Here is a 20,183-nt window from a genome sequence, read left to right as displayed (position 1 = left end):
GCTGGGGGCTTTTTGAACAATGGAGAAATGAAATCTTTGGGAGACTTCTTCACTCATAAATCTGGCACCTAGACTGGAATGACTAGTAGGTCGGGCACACATACATTGTTGATTGGAATGTCAGTGTGAGGCTTCCCAAGAAACACGATCTTCCCACCGTATTTTGACCTCAGAATAGTGAGACTTCTTACGTAACATCCTAGGGCACCAGGAGAAAATGCTCCTTTGAACTCAAAGCAGAAGCTAAGCTAAATTAACACCATGTCCTAACTTTACTTCTATTGTATTTGATTTCTCTAAACAATGAAAAACTTGTCCAGTTTCAAGGCAAGAGAATACAGATCTCTCCTTTCCTCAGGAGAAGTGTCAAAGAATTAACAAAACTGTGTGTTTAAACTCTCATCCTTTCCTCAGGAGAAGTGTCAAAGAATTAACAAAACTGTGTGTTTAAACTCTCATACTTAATGTTTTTATTGTATGTAAATGCTTCTCAAAAAATATCTATCAAAGTGCTTCCTCAATAGGAGTAAACAAGTAATAGTGAAAGTTCTGGGAGGATAATATGACACAAAAAGAAAATATGATTACAGTGCCTTGTTTCATTGTTTATTTGCATGAAATACTTACATCTGGTAATTTTTTTGCATCTGTTTTTTCTGTAATTATACTTGCAGATAACATACACAATGCCAGTAAAATCTGAATTTCCGATAAATGACAATTTTTTTAGTTAACTGGGTTTTAAATATTACAAGAGGCCTAATATATTACAAATTATTCATTGTTTATTCAAAATTCAAATTCAAGTCAGAGGTCTGTATTTTTGTTTGATAACTCTGATAACCCCAACTTTAATTTAGATGTATACCCTTTCCAGTCTTTTATTATATGAATGCTTTAGAAAGATGTGCCATATTTACCCAGGTTCTTTTCTTACCCTATGACTCAAAGAGTGATATATACTGGAATATATTCACCTCAACTTTGTGTGTGTAGTTGGTTATAGACAAATGAATAAACAATGAGGATTTCACACAAGTGTCAAGTAAACTTTGTATATTTCTTCAAATTCTAAGTATTTATATACATAACCCCCATTAAGATGTCCTTCTATGTTTAAAAATTCTGTAGATTTTAATATTTAAAGGTACAACCATTTTAATATCCAACCACATATATAATCAGTATACCTAATATTATTATGTTGATATTTACTATAGAGCTATAGTCAAGACTCTCAGATTTCAAATAGCATATTTATTTCTTCTATCTTTGAACCTTATCCCCTCAAATAAATTGCATGCATGTACCAGGATCTTAATTTAACAATTTCTGGTTGAAAAATGAGAAATTATTTACAGACAAAATAAAAGGCAATTTCCAATATATTCTTATGTAATACTCAGGAAAGTGATTTTAATAGGAATTTTCCCACTCAATATTATAAATTAGGTTTAAACTGTTTAAATCATGCTTCCCATAAATTCAGCCTTTATTATTTTACTTTCAAATCTGAAATTAATATTGCAAATATAAAATGTTAAGCTGTAGAAATATGTATGAAAACTTAGTTTATACATTCATCCTCAGCAATTAAAAATATGCCTAAATATTTCCCTTGAAGAGAATCTAGATATCTAAAACATTTTCTCTTCACTAAAAGTAAGTACCTAATACCCTCTGTGTCTGATTTTGTGCATTAAAGGCAGGTTATTCAACTGAAGCAAATCCACAGCTATGTTAATTTCTCTGAGGAAAAAAAAAGTCTGTTAAAGAAGATAAACCTTTCCTACCTTTTCTGTTGCAGATCAAAGAAAAATACACCTTTTTATTTTTGAAAACTTGTCTGAGAGAAAGAATTATAACCACGTATTGTTAACTTCATACTAAATCAGAGAACTTTGAGCAGAAAACAATCAAATCTTCTTCACATCTTGTATTAATATTTCTACTGTTGGCATTTGAATACTTTTGCTGATGGTTCGGAAAATATTGTGAGTTATATATAGTTGGATATCAAAGGAACAGAAATAATGGAAAAAACAAAACAAAACAAAACAAAATACAAGAATTTCCGGAAGAGCCGCCAGAAAATACTGGCACCCATTATCATAGGCACCAATATTTTAGTATTGACAAAATGTGCCATTTGCCTTCTTTTTCTTTTTAACACAGCCCTATTATAGTTTCAAGGTGACTTAAAATCATGTGATTCTTACAAAATTTCTACGGTTTCCAATAGACATAGATGTTATTTGTGATCAATAGTTGCTTGTCAAAAATAATGCTTATGTTTTCTATTTACCTCTAAAGTGGTTCTTTAAATTTACAAATTCGAAAGCAAATCCTCTCTGTCAGACACCAATAATAAATGCCTATAAGACAGTAGGGAAATGAACCAAGACATCTGTTATTAGGTTTCAGCAATACCCATGCTTTTTGGAATTATTAATTTTTTAGAAACGTGTTGAACATTTCTAAAAGATGTTATACCTTATGACAGAAGTTATAAAGATATTAAAATAAAGCAACAAAATACTAAAGAAGTTACTTGAAGTCTTCCTGCTAATGATTACATGAGATTCAGAAAAACAACAACAAAATAATTATATAGAGAAAATTAATATTACCTATCATTTTAGCAAATAAAAATATCCATATCACTTATTGGCAATGTAATATAATTTGTGCTTTTTCACATTCAAGCCAAACACAGGAAAATATAGTACTTTCTAAGGGGAAACAAAATAGTTGATGACCTGGAAATGATTAAACATAAATTTACTGTATATCACAACTCAATTATAATTACAAATTAAAAAGAACAAACAAGTTAGTGCCTAATTCATTTGGAGGCACAAAGTAGATGCTCAATATATATTACGAAAGAGAAGAAAAAAAGACACGCTGCCTTCTCCAACATACTTCCATTCATTCGTACCCTGTCAGCAGGCGCATGCGCTTCATCAATTGATGGCACCTATTTAATTCACTGTCTTGCTCTGGGCTGCCATGTGACTGCTCTGAAAAATCAAATGTAGTAAAAGTGACTCTGGTCAGTTCCAGGCCTAGCCATTGAGAAAACTGGTACCTCTTAAAATGCTTTCCTATGGAAGTCAGTCACCATGTAAGAAATGTGCGTACCCTGAGACTATCAAGCTATAAAAAGCCCAACCTAGCTTTTAGGGGTAGAACACCAAGTGTTGAAAAGTGAAAGAATATGAAGGCACTGATCATGTGAGTGAAAAATTTCTCTGCTGGATATTCAACAGAGTGGTCACTTCAAATATGCCGCTCCAGGTATTATCTGGCTGCAGTTGTATGTAAGACAATAACGGAGAACCATTAAAACTCCCTGTCAACCCAAGGATCAAAGAGAGATCATAGTTAGTGTTATTTGAAGGCAATATTTTTTTCACAGGATTTGTTACTTAGTGACAGGGACCTTAAACAAGGGCTTGTTTACATTCAACAATCCTGTGAAACTTGGATGAACTTCATTCAAACTGCTGCATGTGTATGTGTCTTTGCTCTAGTACAAGAAACATGGATCCTGCCCCCAGTAGGTAGACGTTCTTACACCAAGGAGAAGGAAACACTTAGCTTCTATACTTGGGCAAAACGGGACAATGGTAAAATCTACCTCACTGCAAATTATGGTTTAAAAAATTAAAAAAAAAAATGTGTCAGGCATAACAAAAGACAGAAAAACAGCCAAAAATTATGTCAATGCTAAAGGACGCATCTGTTCAGTTTAGATCAACTTAAAGCATTTAATAATAAAACGTGGGTAGAATGAATATATAAAGAATAAAAAACGGCTAAAAACTAGATTTACAGGGACTAGCCAGTAGGGCTAATGAATTTTACTTCCTCTTATTCCTAAGAGGCAAAGCCTCTTTTGGGAAGATACTGGCTGTTATTTCAAGATGAATATTGGTAGAAATATGAGGGAAATTTTGTACAGTAGAAAAGTACAAAGAGTCTTAACCTAGATAAAGAAGTTGGGAAGGATGAAAAGTTGAATATGAAAAACACAGACCACTTGAGAAAAATGTACATGACATTACATACAAGTTGCTCTTGTAACTCCTAAGCGCCACTTGATTATTTCAGGTCTCTCTAAATTCACTCTTGAAGAAAATTTATAATGGACTCAAAATCATAGCTTTTCTAATCAGTTTTTGGTGAGATAACATTCTCAGGCTTATCCAGTATATCTCCGAATAGACTTCAAGGTAGATGGAAGCTATATTTACTGTGACAATTCTTCAAAACCTCACTGTTCCTTGAAAAAAAATTACCAATGATTTCTCTTTTTCATATTCTTCACCACCCATATGTCTCCTGTTATTACCTTTATCATCATTCCCTGTACAGTAGAGGGAAGTAACTCCTGATGGCCTATGAGTAACAAAAAATAATACAAAGAATGCACACCAATATAGCAGCTAACCTTTATTCTATATGTATTGCTTTAAAACTATACTGTTAGCTTTACATAGATTATTTGAATTAATTTTCATAATTCTATGAAGCATGTATAATAATCTTATTTCTACTTATCTCAGTAAATGTTATAAGGAATACTTATTTTATAGATGAAAAACTAGAAAAAATGAACAAATAACTTATCCAAAGATGTAAGTATTTTCTATAATAGGATTTGAACCCAGGCAATCTAATTATAGAGTTCACTTTTCATTTTTCTGGAATACACTAGGCATAGCAATTAATAGAATTTCTAAGCATTGCTAGATGCACAAAGTATTGAGGAAACCCAGTGGCTAATTCTCTGGGATTTTGAATCCTCCCACCAATGAGCTCTTTACCACTTAAATATTTGTAAGTACACATCATTCTGCAAACATATATCAAGTTTATAAAAGAAAAATATGAGAATTAGAAAGAAGCGAAAAGAGGGAAGAAGAGGAGTTGTTACTTAATATAGACAGGTTTAATGTGTAAATTTTGAGATCATATTATGTTAAATACCATGTTCAATTAATTCTAAGATATAGTTTGTGCGATTCAATTTAATATTTGTATAAATCAAATTTTTCTTCTACTTAATATTTTATAATTAACACTGAGAATTTTTAAATTTCGTTTTATTTCAGTTTTATTTTTTTTCTTGTCAAAAGATGATTTACTTTTCACCATTTTTTTTTAAGACAGTATCTCCTTCTGTCACCCAGGCTGGAATATAGTGGCAAGGTCATAACTCACTATAACCTTGAACTCCTGAGCTCAAGAGATCCTCTCACCTCAGCCTCTGGAATAGCAAGGACTACAGGCACATGCTACTATGCCCGGCTAATTTTTATTTTTATTTTTTATACAGAAGGAGGTCTTGCTACATTGCCCATGCTGGTGTCAAACTCCTGGCCTCAAGCAATCCTCCCTCTTTGGCTTCCCAAAGTTCTGGAATTACAGGCAAGAGCCACTACACCCCGCTCAGTTAAAAAGTTGTTTTCAATTTGATGACACATCTTAGTATTGATGTTCCAGCTTAGATTTAACAATGTATCTGAATGTACATCTGAATGACATACAGTCAGGATTGGTTTCCTGGACATGCAACATAAGCACAAGACACCATGCATTGAAAGGCTTCACACTTACTGAAACACTGTATTGCCAACTTAAATGTCTTAACAATTTTTGATCAAGGCACCCCCTATTTCCATTTGGTGCTGGGCCCTGAGACTTAAGTAGCCAGTTCTTACGGCTGTCAATATTTTATATAGTTATCAATGTGTAACTTAGTAACTCAAAAGTTAGACTCAAATTCTGTGATTTCTAATATATTGTACTTATGTCTGAATAATCACTTTGCATGAACTAATTTGTGAATTCCATGGCTTGGAAGTTATCATATACTAGAAGGAAGGTGTTTATCACATTGCAGAATCCTCACAAATCATTATGTATCTTTGGATGAAACTGACAACTAGTTAAACAGATGGAACTACTAATTTGAAAGCCAGGAACATACGGTATCTCTCACTGTCCCTCATTATAGGAGACATACCTCATTTTAGACCCAAGTGTAACTCCATCCCACACAGACCTGATGTTATCTGACATTTATTACGGTAAACTATTTACATGAGAAATGCTACATTATGAAAATAAGGCTACAGAATATTTTATTTATGCTTAGACATTAATCATACAACTTTAAACCTCCTACATCACACTTTCCATGTGTTCTTCATTCTGTTTCTTTACTCCATATTCTTTCTGCCCTTTAGTCTTGGACATCTAAGAAATTTCAAGTAATATGTTAGGCCTGTGTTTGTGATAGCATTTTGCCAAATATACATGATAACCTATACCAGAAGGAATATTGCACACTGTTAAATGAAGCTCTTATTTTAAAGGAGTGACTATGAAATCAGCAGTTACTACCTCTGGTGAAACTAGTTTAATAAGCTCCTAAAACATTGTGTTTTTGACATTTTTAGTGGTTCATTCTGGGGTAGATATTTGCACTTTTGGAAAGTAGTTGGTGTTTTAAGATGACATATTTACAATCATAAGCTCTTAATCATTAATCGTTGGCTAGATATATCTACTTATCTCTCATCATTATCTATGTTTCTCCATCTGCCTATCATTTCTCTAGGACACATTTGTTTCTGTTCCTTAGAAAAAAAATATATAAGCAGATTTGAAGGGGGTTGTCATAAAAGGAATTGTCTCCTCTTCAGCTTTTCAGAGACATCACTTCATTACTATGATTATGACTGAGGTAAAGATCATACTAACATACCTCTAAAGAAAACTAGAAGTAAAAAAAGAGATGAAATGTACATGCTCCGCAAAAACAAAACCTTAAAAAAATGACATCAGAGTTTTTAGGTTTAGATCAAATAGAAGATGAAGGAGAAATAAGAAAGCATACAAATAATCTAGAAACACAACAATTTAGACAATTAAAACATTATATTATAATTTGGTACATAATTAAATGTATACTTTTGTACATAGTTATCAATGTCATAGTAAATAAAATTTTTCCCTTTTAAATCTAGTTTACTCCTAATTTTTAATACAAATAAATATTTTAATGTATATTTCAAAATTATAAAAGCACAGCCTTTAACTCTGCTTACAGCTAAATGTGGCTGTTTTTAATACTGTCTTAGGGGTTGTAAAAGCTGGCATTACAGTGGAGTCACCTGAAGAAACTTAAAACTTGCACCAAAACAAACTAAACCAGAGCAATTAAACTCTAGCATTCTTATTTTTTTAAGTGACACAAGTAATTCCAATATGCAAACAAATTAGACAACTACTGCTCTTAATTAAGATATTAATCATCTGGTGCCAGTTTATTTTTGTAAGTGACAGAACAGATTGCATTGTACATTACAAATAAGAAAGTATATTATACTACCTACTTTTAAAAATTAATCTAGTGTATAACTTATAAATGGTAAAATGCATCCACAGTAAGTGTATTGTTTGATGAGTTTTGGCAAATGTATATACGCATATAAACATAACCACAGTAAAGATATCAAATGTTTCAGTCACTCCAAAAAGTTATCTCATGACACTCTGAACCTGCAAATGGTCTGACTTCTATCATTACAGACTAATTTTAATTGTTATGAAAACTAACATCGCGTCTTTTACATGACATGTTTTTGAGAATCATTGATACTGTTGCTCAGCATATTTTTGAGGTTCTTTCATGTTTTTAACAATAGTTCATTTTTATTGCTGAGTAGTATTGCCTGAATATGACAGAACATGTTTAACTAGTCACATATTGATGAACATTCATATTGCTTCCAGTTCTTTGCTAGTGTGAATAAGGTTGCTATGAACATTTTTGTAAAAGCTTCTATAAAGACAAGTATTTTAATTTTTCTTAAATATCTGCAAGTGAAATGGTTGGGTCAAGTAATATGTGCCTGTTTAATTTCATTAGAAATTTCCAGATTACTTTTCATTATTTGTTGTGCCATCTCATGTTTCCAGCAGCGATTTGTGAAAGTTCCGGTTGCTCCAGTGCTCTCACTAGTAATTAGTATCATAAATCTTTTGCATTTTGGCTGTTCTAGTGATTATACAAGAATCTCATTGTGGTTTTGATATGCCTTGCTTGGTAACTGAAACTTTTTTTAGTATCTGTGTCTTTGCTTATTGGTCATTTGCATATTTTATTTTGTGAAGTATCTCAACAAATGCTACACTGAAATATGACTTGTTTGTCTTCTTAATGAGTTATAAGTGTTTTCTGCATATTTTGTGTATCTGGTCTTTATTACATAAATGTATTGAAAATATATTCTCCAGGGACGTAGTATGCCCTTTTAATTTTATAATATAATTTTTGACAATGAAAACAGTTTATTGTTAGAGTCCCTTTTGGGTGTTTGTTGTTGTTGTTGTTGTTGTTGTTTAATGTTTTTATGTCCTAAGTAAATTATTTCCACTAGAAGACTACTGATATAGTTTGGGTCTGTGTCTCTGCCCAAATGTTATGTCAAATTGTAATCCCCATTGTTAGAGGAGGGGCCTGGTGGGAGGTGATTTGATCATGGGCACAGATTTCCCCTTTGCTGTTCTTGTGTCAGTGAGTGAGTTCTCAGAAGATCTGTTCATTTAAACGTGTGTAGTACCTCTCTATTCTCTCTTTTCCTCCTGTTCTGGCCATGGGAAGACACGCCTTCTTCCCTTTTGCCTTCTGCCAAGATTGTAAGTTTCCTGAGGCCTTCCTAGCTATGTTTCCTGTACAGCCTGAAGAACTGTGAGCCAATTAAACCTCTTTTTTTTAATAAGTTATCCAGTCTCAGATATTTCTTTATAGCAGTGCACGAACAGACTAATACAGAAAATTGGTACCAGCAGTGGGTCATTGCTATAAAGATACCTGAAAATGTTGAAGTGACATTGAAACTGGGTAACAGGCAGAGGTTGAAAGAGTGTGGAGGGCTCAGAAGAAGATAGGAAGATGGAGGAAAGTTTGGAATTTTCTAGAGACTTGTGAAATTATTGTGACCAAAATTCCGATAGTTATATGGACAATGAAGTCCAGACTGAGGAGGTCTCAGATGGAGATGAAGAACTTACTGGGAACTAAAGCAAAGGTCACTTTTATTATGTGTTAGCAAAGTGATTGGAGACATTGTGTCCCTGATCTAGGGATCTGTGGAACTTTGAACTTGAGAGTGATGCTTTAGGGAATCTAGTGGAAGAAATTTCTAAGCCTCAATGTGTTCAAGATATGGCCTGGCAGTTACTAGCAGCCTGTGCTCACATTTATGAGCAAATAAATGACCTGAAACTGAAACTTATATTTAAAAGAGAAGCAAAGCATAAAAGTTTGGAAAATTTGCAGCCTGGCTATGTGGTAGAAAAGAAAAATCCATTTTCTGGAGACAAATTCTAGCCAGCTACAGGAATTTATGTAATTTAAAGGAAGGCAAGTACTAATAAATGGGAAAAGGGCTCTGAAGGCATTTCAGAGAATCTCCCAGCAGCCCCTCCCATCACAGGCCTGATGGCATAGGAGGAAAGAATAATTTTGTGGGCCAGATCCAGGGCTCACTGCTCTGCACATCCTCGAGACACTGCTCCCTGCCTCCCAGCCACTCCAGCTCCAGCTATGGCTCCAAGGGGCCCAGGTACTCAGGCTGCTGCTTCACAGGTGCAAGCCGTAAACCTTGGCAGCTTCCAGGTGGTGTTAAGCCTACAAGTACACAGAGTGCAAGAGTTGAGGCTTGGGAGCCTCTACCTACATTTCAGAAGCTGTATGGAAAAGCCTGAATGTACAGGCAGAAGCATGCTGCACAGGCAGGGCCCTCATGGAGAACCTCTACTAGGAGAGTGTGGAGGGGAAATATGGGGTTGGAGCCCCCACACAAGGTCCCCGCTAGGGCAAGGCCTAGTGGACTTTTAGAAGACGGCCACTGTCCTCCAGTCCCCAGAATGGTAGATTCACTGCCAGCATGCACTGTGTGCCTGGAAAAACCTCAGGCACTCAATGCCAGCCTGTGAAAGCAGCCATGGGTGCTGTACCCTGTAGAGGCACAGGGGAAGAGCTGCCCAAGGTCTTCAGAGTCCACCATCACTTTTATCAGTGTGCCCTTAATGTGAGACATGGAGTCGAAAAACATTATTTTGGAGCTTTATTTAATGACTACCCCACTGGGTGTTGAATTGCATGGGACACATAGTCCCTTTCTTTTAGCCAAATACTCCCTTTGGAACCCAAGTACTTACCCAATGCCTGTACCTCCACAGTATAAGTAACAAACTTGTCTTTGATTTTACAGGCTCATAGGCAGAAGGGACTTGCCTTCTGTCAGATGAGACTCTGGACAGTGAAGTTTTGAGTTAATGTTAAATTAGCTAAGACTTTGGGGGACTGTTGAGAAGAGATGATTTTATAATATATTGGAATGTGAGAAAAACATGAGATTTGAGAGGGACCAGGGGCAGAAAGATATGGTTTTGATTTGTGTCCCCGCCCAAATCTCATGTCAAATTGTAATCCCCAATGTTGGAGAAGGGACTTAGTGGAAGGTGATTGGATCATGGGAACAAATTTCCCCCTTTGGTGCTGTTCTCATGGTAGAGTTTTCCTGAGAGCTGGCTGTTTAAAAGTGTGTGTCACCTTCCCCCTCTTCTCTCTTTCTTCTGCTCTGGCCATGTAAGACGTGCCTGCCTCCTTTTTTCCTTCCACCATGACTGGAGGTTTCCTGAGGGCTCTCCAGCCATGCTTCCTGTACAACCTGCAGAATCATTAGTCAATTAAACCTCTTTTCTGTGTAAATTACCCAGTCTCAGGTATTTCTTTATAGCTGTGTGAAAATGGATTAATATAACTACAAAATTTTTCTGGGTTTTCTTATGAAAATTTAGAGTTTTATCTTTTACATTTTGGTCTCTGACACATTATAAGCTAATGTTTGTGTGTGTAGGGAGCTAAAGGTTTGTTGTCTTGTATAAAAATACAAATGTAACAACATTTGTTAAAAGTACTTTTTTTCTCTTTAAAAATATGTTGATATTTTAGAAAAAAATCAGTTATATATGTGCATAGCTAACTTTTTTATTATATATATCTATATGTCAATACTTAGACACTATTACCACATTGTCTTCATGTTTAAAGTAAAAGGGAAATATCAAAATAAGACCATGCAAGTCCATTCAACTTTATTCTTATCAAAAGTGTTTTCACTCTCCTATCTTTGTTCATTTAAATATATTTTACAATTAGTTGATCAACTTTGAAAGCAAAACCTTCTGAAATTGTAACTGATTGCCAAAAAAACTAGTTCTATTTGAGGGAAATTAACTTCTTAAGAATAATATCTTCTAAATATTTCCTTAAGTTTATGCCTAATTATTTTATAGGTGTTTTGGGCATTGTAAAATTCTGTTTTAATATTTTCATTTTTCATTTATACTATTTAGAAACACAAATAATTTTTGTATATCAATCTTTTATCTGGTAACTTTGATATTTTCACTCGTTCTTTCAGTAGATTGTACACAGTCTTCTATATGGATCTTACATGATCATGTTATCTGTGAATAAAGCCTCCTATGCAGTTCTTTATTAAATCATTTCTATTCTCTTGTTTGCCTTATTATATTGGGTAGGACAAACATTAGAAGACATGGTAAAAACAGAAAAAATGTTTTTTCCATGGAAGACATAGTAAAAACATGTTTACATTATTCTTTATATTAGATTCAGACTTTTACCGTCAAATGTAATGTACACTATATATTATTTCTAAATGTCATATTTTGTGTTAAGGATGCTTTCTTCCATTTATAGTTAGATGGGAATTTTTATCTTTAATATGTTCTAAAATATTATAAAATTAATCTAGTCTATATTTTGAGATTATTATATGGTTTTTTCCTCTATTATTTTATTTACAAGGTGAAGTCAATTTATTGATTTTCCAATATTAAGCTGACTTCTCTCAGGATGTAGACTGAACTTAATGGAGAAGTAGTGTTAATGTTATTTGTTGGTGAGTTTAATTTTCTAATATTAAGTAAATCATTTTTGGATATTCATCAAGGAGATTAGATGGTAGTTTACTTGTGATATCTTCATCTGTATTTGTTACTAAAGTAATATATTGTCCTCAAAAAGTGAATTGGGTGATGTTTGATCTTTCACTGTTTTCTGGAAGAATTTATGTCAGAGTTGTATTATTTCTTCCTTAAATATTTGAAAGAAGTCACTAGTGATCCCAACTAGACTTAAAATTTGGTGGTGGGGCAGGGCATGGGGAAGATCTTTAATTATAAATTAATATTTTTTCTTATAGATATGAAACTATTTACACTTCTATATATTCTGGTGTCAGTTTTGTGATTCAGGTTTTTCTAAGATGTGTTTATTTAATCAAAATTATTGGATTAATTAGCAAATAATTCAAATAATAATTATTAACATCCTTTAATGTTGGTAAGATGTGTAGTAATGCTGCTTCTGTCATTCATAATGTTAGCAAATTGTGTTTTCTCTATTTTATAATCATTGTTCCTAGAAGCATAAATCTACTTTTTATCTTATTCAGAATACATTATATGTAACAAGTCATTACTCTCTAGCTGCATTTCAAGATTTTTGGGGGCGCTTCATTTCAAAGTTGAAATACTGTGTCTAGATCTTTATGTTTTTGTGTTTCTTCTATTTGGAACTCATTGAGCTTTTTATGAGTTTGGGATGTTTTCAGGTTTTTAAAAAAATATTCCGCCCCCAACTTCTGTAACTCCTGTAAGGCATATAATTATCTACTGTATGATATTCTACATTTTCCTTAGTCTCTGCTCACTTCTGTTTACTTTTTTTTTCTTTCTCCACATTATCCCTAGTTATAAATGAGTCACTCCAGGAGATAGTAGTCATACTTAAAGTAGAAAAGGAGGATGTGCCTTTTCTATTTGTCTCATCAAATAGAAAATACAAATAAAGAAATAGTTTAGAAACCAAAAATGAATACATGCTAAGAAACAGTGTTCAGCACCACACATGACAAAGGTAACAGACTGTTAAAAAAATTTGGTAAAAGTCACTAAGAAGATTAAAATAGCCTCCAACAATGTTTTTGAAATAAATAAAATCAAAACCATACTCTGAAAAGGAGAAAACTCTGATTTCAGTTACTACATTAAAATATTCAAACGTCTAGTTTCAACAACAAAAAAATCAAAAGGCTTATTAAAAAAATGAAAACCATCTATCTCTGAAGAAGTCCAGACTTTGGATTTACTAGGCAAAAATTTTAAAATAACTGTCTTAAATATGCTCAGAGAACTAAAATAAAACTTGGACAAACAACAAAAGGAAGCAATAAAAACCAAAAGGGGATGTCAATAAAAAGACAGAAATGATAATGTACCAACCATAAATTCTTGAGCTCAAAAGTACAATAACTGAAAAGAAAAATTTACTAGAGGACTTCAACAGCAGATTTGAGCTGACAGAAGAATCAGTAAACTTGAAGACAGAAAAATTTAAATCACCCAGCCTGAGGAGAAAAGGGTCAAGAGTTCTCACGTCTTCACTCTCCTGCCTGAGTAGAACCACTGTATTACTGAACCGGAGCTGAATAGCATGGACAAGGTAGCCTTCTTCTAGAGTTATTCTTCTGATCTTTGTGGAAGGCTTAGGAATGGAGTCTCAGCCAAAGACTTCTTCATTTGACATTTTAGCATGAAAGTGTCACCGTACAAGTGAGAGCTGAGAAGATGGTGAGATGATGGGAATCCATGGTTTTTCAGCCTGTAACTTGTGGCCTACCAGCCTTATTCAGGGAAGAGTCTTTTCTCTAGGAGTGGGAAGTGGGTAGATTATAGGAGTTCTCAGTCCTTCCTGGCAATGCCCACTAATATTAAATATTTCACAACATAAAGCTAGAAGGATCGGTTTGAGGGCAAAAGTCATTTTTTTTTTTAAATGCTACAGATTACAACTACACTAAAAGTTTATAGATTTTATTAAATTGATGATGCTTTGGTTTGTTGCATACTTTTAGTTCAATTTCTTTAGATGGATGTTTTTAATAATTTTCACCAGTTTAATGTCTGTTTCACTGTAGAGATGGTTCATGGAAAGTTACTTGATGCCATTCCCGAAGTCTCACTCCCTCCAAATGCATTTTGTATGTTTACAAGGTACAAATTTTCATATTTTACTTTTAAAATACCTGTATCTTTATACATCAAGTGTGTTTTTGTACACATTGATTTGCATAAATCATCTTTTTCATTGATTTTTATAAATAACTATTATATATTTTATTTTTCTTTTCTGGAGTTTGCAACAAGCTTTGCTAATTAATTACAATTTTCATTCAAATAATGTTTTAACACTTCAAATATAGTGTAAGAATATTACAAAACTCCATTACTTTCATATCTCCAAATCTGGTTTTAGGCAATTTTTATCATAACCTTCACTCCTGCATTAGCTATAAACCTTATACTGCATTCTAATAATTTTAACAGTCATTTCACTTATGGATTAAATTATAAATTTAAAAAGGTACTTTTACATTTAACCGTGTATTTATAATTTCAGTGCTCTTCAATTAATTATTTATGTATGTATTTTCATCTGGTATCTTTTTTTTCGTATTGAAGACTTTTCTTCAATGTTTTTCTTAGTGCAGGTCTCCTAGCAATAAAAATTCTTATCTACTTTTTCTTGTATTTTTGTCTTAAATTGTTTTCATCTTGACTTATATTTTAAGAAATTTTTTGCTGTATATACAATTATAAGTTGATTTTTTACTCTCAGAAATTTAAAAATGTCATTCTAATGTCATTTGTGTTTTATGACTTTTTTTTTCTTATATGTAATACTTTGCCATACAAACACACTTACTGAGTTTTTTTTTTTTAATTCTCCAATTTTCAGAAATTTAATTGTGATGTGCCATGGCATAGTTACTTCTTTATTTTATTTTTTCCTCTTTCTTTCCCCTTTCTTCCTTTCTTCTTTTGTTAAATTTATTCTTACTTAAATCTTGTTTGAGATGCTTAAGAGTTTTCAATATGAAACAGTGGAAAAGGTCAATAAGTCTATGCATTTTTTCACTATTTTTTAGTCTGAGCTTCAGTTTGAATATTTATTATCTTGTTTTATATATCATTTGTGTTAATCCTATTCAATTAACTTTTCATATCAGATATTTTGCCTCTAGAAGTTCCAACTGGTTTCTTTTTATATTCCAATTTCTCTCCTCATTATGTTTCTATTTTACTTTTTATCCTTTAACATATTGAAAAACAAATTTAATGTCTTTCTTGTTTCCATGATCTCTTTCATGTTTGTATCTGTTTCTACTGACTGAAATTTCTCTAATATTTCTAAGCTATTTTGAGATTATGATCTCATACTTTAAAAATACCTTTACTACGTACTTATGGTAAATATTATGGTGTTGAGGATCTAGATTACTGTCTGTTTTAATGGATGAACAATACAACCTCCAAGTGTTAAGGTAAATTAAACAAAGATAAAGAGACAGAGACATAGAATGAGGATCTTTTCTCTCTTCATGTTATTAGGAAAAAATATTCCTAGTCCTAAATAAAGTGTAGAAGATGAACAGAAGATAAACATTATTATTCTCCAGCTGCCTGGTCAAAGAATCAGCAGGAGGAAATTGATTATCTTTTCTTGGACCTGCTAAAATTATACTAAGAACTAAATACATTGCATCAAAAATATTCACCAATTATAGTTGCCCAAATCTCCAGCACACGAAGAAATCATGCTCCATTAGTCATAATTAACTGCAGTAGAAACTAAAGATAGGAAAGATGTGGAGACACTCACATGCTACGGTTTTGTTCCAACATTTTATGAATTGCTTAAGAAAAGGGCATTTGGGGACATTTCTGTTTTATCACATATTTGCATATTAATTTTGTGGGCAAAATATATCAAATTAATAAATCAAAACCAATTTCCACTTTCGTGAATTTCAGTCATCTCATTTAATGTGTGCTGTGCAATTTTTGTCAATTTTAATATTAAGAGTACTTAGCTAAAGTGGACTCAGGTAAAATGTTTACTTACTCCATCAACAACTTCTTCCTTTATCATTCATTTTAATCAGATACGGTGACCCTAGGATTTCATGTCTTCTCATGTAGTTCATTGTTTTCCCCATGTTTCTAGTGATCTAAAATCTAAACGTTTTTGTTCATCTACTGCAATATTTCCTAAATATAAAGGCAACTAGCAGCTCCTTGTGTTTGAAGTAGCAGCTTCTTGTTTTCACTCTATTTTTTCGTACTCTTGTTATCATACTACTTCAAATAAATTGCCAGACACTTTATCCTCTTGTACCTCAGAGAATGTTTAAATTGCCAGGCCAAAAGCAGAAGTCCCTCTAAAACAAATTTGTTTTCCTTCTCAGTTTTACAAGGGGAAGGGGATCTTCATCCTCTTGAAGGAGTTATTCTCATATGAATCCACACTTGTAAGGCAGAAAAAGAAAGAGAGATTCCCTAAAATTAAGATGGGCAAAGAAGTCTGGTATACCATGAGAAATAGAATTTTGTGGCCTCATTTAATAATAACATCTCAGAGAAATGACAGATTCTCTACCATAACCGGCAGTACCCTTATTGCTTATGAAGAGATAGAACATTGAGTACTGAAACATCTGTGAAGGTGGGACTCTGGACAGTAGGCAGCATTGTGAGAGGCATGAACCTTAGAAACTGTTTTTAGTTTTGACAAGGTTTGCTTTGTGTCACTATCACATTCTAGATAGTCACAGGCCTTCATAAAGCAATTGTAACTTGGTCAGTGGATCAGGGGACATCTGGTGAAAACATAATGAACCAAAGATGTGTACTGTGATGTGTGTGTCTATTATGTTTTTTTTTCCTGTTAATACCACAAGTATATATTGTAGACACTGGGAAAGTGAAGTGGTCCCAATAAGGATCAATTCTTCATCTCCGTACACTCTAATTAGATGAGAAGTAGAGTCAAACTTAATTTTATTTAAATAAAATGAATAACTGTGACAAATTTGTGTATCTTAATTTGTGTAGTAAGATTTTCATCCAGTGCAGTAGTACCCTTTAGACAGGTGAATCTATCAGGTGGATTTCTGACTGATGATACTTGCTGGATTTTTCTAAAGTAGTTCTTATCATTCATTTTTATATCATTACCTGATTGTGGCTTGGCTTCTTACATAATTCTTCTTTGAGAGTTGGCCTGCACCAGCAATCTAAAAAATTTGTTATTATCACCTCATTAATCCATGATGGCCATTGCCTTACTGAATGTGAGCAGCATAAGCACCACAGTCGTTCTGAAGAATCCTCCATTAGCCCTTCCACCATAGTGGCAAAGTCATTTTTCTCTCCCTTTCTTATTGAGAATCTCACAGTCCACGAGATTATTTCTTGTTGAAATCTTCATAAATCTTATATTAGATTTTGACAGTTTCATTAAGGCATTTAGAAATTGCTTCCCTTTTAGATGAAGATGAAAGACGATTTACATATTGATGGTTTTGTTAAATTATTTTATACCTCTATATTAAAGTTTTGATGAGATAGATGTTTCCTAAAAATATGTTTAAAATTTTTCTCAAAAATATTTAGAAATCCTGAATAGACAAATAATCATACAAGAAATCAACAAAGCTCTAACACTAAAGAATACCAGGAATAATCTATGAGAGTAAACTGTGAAAGTATCCAGTAAACCTAAGTAGGCAAAAAACAAAAATATAGATCAAAGGGAAAGAAAATGAAAATAAGCCCGAGTTTATGTAAACAAGCAGATAATCTCTGTAAGCATTTATTGAGTCCTTATTACATTTGAGGCCTTTGCTAACCATTATACATGAATTAATTTATGCAATACTCATAAGACCCTTGGAGAGAGTTACTGTCATTAGTGTTAGATGAGAAAACTGTGGCACAGGAGAATAAATATCAGCTCAAAATCACAAATCAATTAAGTACAGAAGAATGATTGTTCTCAACCATGCCATTACCTTAACTATTATAAATGTGAAAAAAGATCTAAACATTCTTGATGAAATGAGAATAACAAAGTACTAAAGATATCTAAGTACTGGTCAATTTTAATTATAATGAGACGGAATATCCAAAATAAAAGAAATTATAAAAATCCGGGGCGAAGTGCTTAATAATCAAATTCCTAGAAGAGAATGTATGATGTAGATGGCCAATGTATAGTGACTGATGTGCAGTGTCACTCATAAGTCAAAGAAGAGCAAAAACGAGTTATGTCCTGTCCATCAAATTAGCCACAATTTGAAAGTTAGAATATGTCATGTTATAGCAAAATTGGCAGCAAATAGATCCTCTCTGATTTCATTTGTTAAACTAAAAATAAGGAAGAATATTTAAAGCCTTAAATTCAATAATTATTTCTGTAGGAGTCTAACAAAAACAAATAAATCAACATAACAGCAACAACGACGATAATAAATTCAACCAAAATGGCAAAGTAGAGAAGTGTCTGGCTTCACTCTCTTTGATCTGCTTGTTATGTTTCTATGTGTTAATACTTTTACATTCTTCAGCTTGTAACCCAGTTTTCTAATTAGTTGACTTTCTGGTCATTTTCCTTTGTCTTTCTAGTCTTTCTCATTTAATTTTCATATTTAGATGTTACGCTTTCCTCTCTTTAACAGTAATCTCTTATACGCTTTTCTCCATTTCACTTTTTTAACATTTACAGTCTTCTTCAGCATGAAAATGATCTCACATTTGTCTACTTTATTTTTCTTTGAAATTTAGTGTTTGTCAAATTTTCAAATTTCAACTTTTTATTAATTTTATGTTTTCACTTTAGAAGCTTGAAACAGTATATTTTCATTAGTGTAAAATTGAAGTAGGGAAAGTAACAATAGCAAAAAATTTACAGTATTTGCTATGTGCCAGACATTCTTCAAGGAATTTTATTATATTTATTTATTTTTACTTTTAGAAACAGGGCCCAACTTTGCTGCCCAGGTGGGAGTGCAGTGGTATGATCAGAACTCACTGACATCTTGAATTCCTGGGCCCAAGAATTATTTCTACGTCAGCTTCCAGAGTAGCAGGGACTATAGGTATGTGCCATCATGCCTGGCTAATTTTTAAAATCTGTTTTGTAGAGACGAGGTCTCGCCGCCTTGTCCAGGTTTGGCTTGAACTCTTGGGCTCAAGCAATCCTCCCGCCTCAGCCTCCCAAAGTGCTGGAACTATAGGCATGAGCCACTGTGCCTGGCTCTTCTAGATATTTTATAAAGCATTATAACTCAACAATGATAGGAGGCTGTTGAGCTAATGAAATTGTGCTGATTTCAAACTCTGCAATTTAACTCCAGGATTTGCACCCAATCACTCTTTTATAACTGTTATCACAAGCTAAAGAATGGGAGAAATATTCTTATTTTATATTATTCAATATTAATTGAATCTAAATAAAATGACCATGCTCCAAAGCATTTCATTTTAAAAAATGAGACTTTTAAAAGAAGCTCCTAAAATAAGATGTGCATTATTTGTAATATGTGAGACAGGTTTTATAAATGATTTTTAAGTAAATTACTTTTCAAAAATTTTAACAGCAATGTCCATTTTTTCGGCTTGAATATATTTTAATATTTATAAATATTTTAAATTTAAAAATTAGAAAAAATATTTTCTAATTAAATCAAATAACTTTTAAATAATTTTAGAAAAGTCACATTTAATAATAGCTATCCTTTGCTAAATGAAGAGAATTTAAAAACTTCAAAATGTAGTGAATTGACCTACCAAGGCGACAAGATTCAAGAACAAAGTTAATGAAAATCATCAATCAAGAAAAAGTATATATAAATCACTACTTTACTATACATATTAATATATATTACTACTTTACTATGTGTTACTATAATTTAATATACAACATAACATGTGTCACAAGGAAACTGTTCCACATTTCAAATCTAACAGGTAATCACAAATTATTAAGCTGCTGATCTTAAAAATAACAAGATGCACTGTCAGCAATAAGGCTATAATGTGAGCAGGCCTAATTTGGAAACTGATTTTCCTCTATAACCATATATTTCCTTCCAGTTGGATATATGCATTGTGTTGGCCTCTTAAATTAGTGGAGTATACACCCTCTTAGTACCATTTGAGGTGCC

Source organism: Papio anubis, chromosome 15 (genome assembly GCF_008728515.1).
Source record: "Papio anubis isolate 15944 chromosome 15, Panubis1.0, whole genome shotgun sequence".
Taxonomy (NCBI): domain Eukaryota; kingdom Metazoa; phylum Chordata; class Mammalia; order Primates; family Cercopithecidae; genus Papio; species Papio anubis.
The sequence above is the reverse complement of the archived record's forward strand: the minus strand, read 5'-3'. Positions refer to the sequence as shown.